Source organism: Notolabrus celidotus, unplaced genomic scaffold, assembly GCF_009762535.1.
Source record: "Notolabrus celidotus isolate fNotCel1 unplaced genomic scaffold, fNotCel1.pri scaffold_470_arrow_ctg1, whole genome shotgun sequence".
In the NCBI taxonomy this organism is placed as follows: Eukaryota; Metazoa; Chordata; class Actinopteri; order Labriformes; family Labridae; genus Notolabrus; species Notolabrus celidotus.
The window spans coordinates 17,619-20,895 of NW_023260278.1; the positions used below are offsets into that span (position 1 = coordinate 17,619).

The window sequence follows — 3,277 nt, forward strand, 5'->3', positions numbered from 1 at the left end:
GGCGCTGTATGGACTCATGTTGGCGGGCGCTGTATGGACTCATGTTGGCGGGCGCTGTATGGACTCATGTTGGCGGGCGCTGTATGGACTCATGTTGGCGGGCGCTGTATGGACTCATGTTGGCGGGCGCTGTATGGACTCATGTTGGCGGGCGCTGTATGGACTCATGTTGGCGGGCGCTGTATGGACTCATGTTGGCGGGCGCTGTATGGACTCATGTTGGCGGGCGCTGTATGGACTCATGTTGGCGGGCGCTGTATGGACTCATGTTGGCGGGCGCTGTATGGACTCATGTTGGCGGGCGCTGTATGGACTCATGTTGGCGGGCGCTGTATGGACTCATGTTGGCGGGCGCTGTATGGACTCATATTGGCGGGCGCTGTATGGACTCATGTTGGCGGGCGCTGTATGGACTCATATTGGCGGGCGCTGTATGGACTCATGTTGGCGGGCGCTGTATGGACTCATATTGGCGGGCGCTGTATGGACTCATGTTGGCGGGCGCTGTATGGACTCATATTGGCGGGCGCTGTATGGACTCATGTTGGCGGGCGCTGTATGGACTCATGTTGGCGGGCGCTGTATGGACTCATGTTGGCGGGCGCTGTATGGACTCATGTTGGCGGGCGCTGTATGGACTCATGTTGGCGGGCGCTGTATGGACTCATGTTGGCGGGCGCTGTATGGACTCATATCAGCTGCAGGAGCACTAAAAGGATTTTTATTGATGTGTTGATCGATGTTTTCCTGTTTTCCTGGGAGCGGCAGTAGCTCAGTCCATTGGGTGCTTGGCTTGGCAACTGGAGGGTCCCCGGTTCGAGTCCCAGTATGGACGAAGTTTGGCAAGTGGACTGGTGGCTGGAGAGGTGCTGGTTCACTAGCCTGAGCACTGCCGAGGTGCCCTTGAGCAAGGCACTGAACCCCCAACTGCTCAGGGTGCGCTGGTTGATGGCAGCATCCTGACTCTGACATCTCTCCCAAAGTACATGTCCACTGCATGTTTGTGCATGATTATATGTATATACACCACACTGTGTGTGAAGCATGATCAAAAAATAAAACAGGCTGGTGGAAAATCTGAATTTCCCCCCTGGAGATTAATAAAGTACATTTCTTCTCCTTCATATCAAACTGACTCACAGCACACGTGAAGTGGGACACATTTCAGCCGGTGTGGTGGATTCTGAAGGGGAGCGTTTTTACCTTTGCTGCACTGATCTGTTCTTTCCTGAAGCGCTCCAGAGGCATAATCAGCACGTCGCTGGCGTTCTCTATCTGTGGACACACAAACACAAAATATGCAACATTATACAAATACAAGAACACGTTCTTTTTAATACAGGCATCTCTAAAAATTACAATGCTGTTCAAATCTCCTCTTTTATCTGAAATCTTCACAGAACTCTGAGTTTAGAGTCTGGACACCGCTCAGGGGGTCAGAGGTCATCCTCAGCCTGCATCCATAAAAACACATTATCATGCTTTCAGAGGAAACGTCACCTCAAGGTGTTTTAATCAAGAGGATTCTCTTTCAGGAGGGATAACTATATATTTTAATATTTAATATTTTTTTATTTTCTATTTCTATTTTTTATTTTAATATTTTAACATTGCTATATTTTATATTTTATATATTTGATATTTTGATTGTAATTTGAATCTAGGTTTTGTTTTATTTCAGGCAGGTTTGTAATTTTTTAATTTATATTTAATTATATCTATATTTTTATATTCGAAGTTTTTTAATTTTATATTTTTATCATTTTATATTTCTATACATTTTTATATTTCTACATATTTTAATGTTTTATTTTAATATTTCTAAATTCTTATATTTTATATTTCAGATTTCTGATTTTTTCATCTTTAATAGTTTTTATTCGTCCATCATTGTTTTATTTGATTTGATTCGTCTTCCTCACATTTCTCTTTCAGTTTCTTTCTAACGTGTGAAACACTTTGTGACCCTGTTTTGAAAAGTGCTCCATAAATGAATCTGTAAAAAATCAATGAATCCAGAATAAAATGACTTAGCTGTCCAGGTTTGACTAACTAAGATCATAACTAGGACTTACAGGTCTGATGACTTCAATCCTATTTGACTTTCTTTAAGTGAGGAGGTGGGAGGAGCTTATTTCAAAAAGAGACCTCATCATAATATTTAACTTTAAGACTTCTACTCACCATGCGTGTCCTCTCGTCCTCCAGGTTCTGAAGGACTGCCGCAAACTCCTGCAGAGACTTGGCTGAGATCAGACATGATGGAAGAGAGAGAGAGAGAGAGAGAGAGAGAGAGAGAGAGGAGAGAGAGAGAGAGAGAGGAGAGAGAGAGAGTGAGAGAGACAGAGAGAGAGAGAGAGAGACAGAGAGAGAGAGAGAGAGAGAGAGAGAGAGAGAGAGAGAGAGAGAGAGAGAGAGAGAGAGAGAGAGAGTCTGTGTTAGTGCTGATGAGACATGCACACAGAAACAGGGAGAGTGTTTGAGGGGAGCTGGCACGAGGCGGTGTGGAAGAAGCTTTTGTTTCCCTCAGAACGGTCTCCTGACTCGTGACGCAGCAGAGTCAGGAACTGGGAATGAAACGGCGTTCGAGGGTTTGTGGAGCTTTCACAGCGAGCACAGCTCACTGCTTGTTTCCTCGCTCGCTGGCAGGAGACGCATGGCTACATTGTTTTGGGTCAGAGTTTCCACTTCAATTGCCTCCATCGCTGTCCAACACTTCTCACACACACACACTGAGCGTGTGCAGCTTGGAATCACACATGCAAACACAGAGGTTTTGGAGTTTATGCAAGGATCATCACTTTTTAACACACTCAGACTCACTTTCATCTTCACACGCAGATTTGAAGAAACTGGATTTGGTTCTTGGAAGTTTAAAGAAGTTCTAAAAGAGCAGAACTTTGGGACTATGCAAGGAATGCAATGAAAAACAGTCCCTCAGTACAGCTCATCAAACACAGTCTGTCTGTAAGCTGGATCACAAATGATTCAACGTAGGGCCATGGAAAATCTGAAGGTTCACTTCAACATACGTTTTTACACATGCACGACTGTGAACACATGAAAAACAACAGTCAGGGGTGCAGCCAGCTGAGCTGCAAGCTGTTCAGGAAAGATAGCCGGGTTAGTCAAACACAGGAGTGGGTGTGCGGCCCAGTGAGGAGAGCTGCAGCCTGCACACACCGGGAGGGCGTGTGCAGCTGCTGTATGCTTCACTCAGATAGATTAGGATGAGTTCATGAAGTTAGGATTATTTAGTTTTGTACACACAGGCAGC

The 3,277-nt window shown here is 45.3% G+C and overlaps 1 long non-coding RNA gene across 1 annotated transcript in view; it reads right to left on the reverse strand.

Annotated features, from left to right (window-relative positions):
• LOC117809844 overlaps positions 1-2,248 on the reverse strand; it is a 9,468-nt gene extending 7,220 nt beyond the window's left edge. The window contains exons 1-2 of the long non-coding RNA XR_004630631.1: positions 2,185-2,248; positions 1,204-1,275 (exon numbers count right to left, since the gene is read on the reverse strand). This is a non-coding gene — a long non-coding RNA (uncharacterized LOC117809844). The remainder of the gene's footprint in view (positions 1-1,203; positions 1,276-2,184) is intronic.
• Between the last annotated feature and the right edge of the window lie 1,029 nt (positions 2,249-3,277).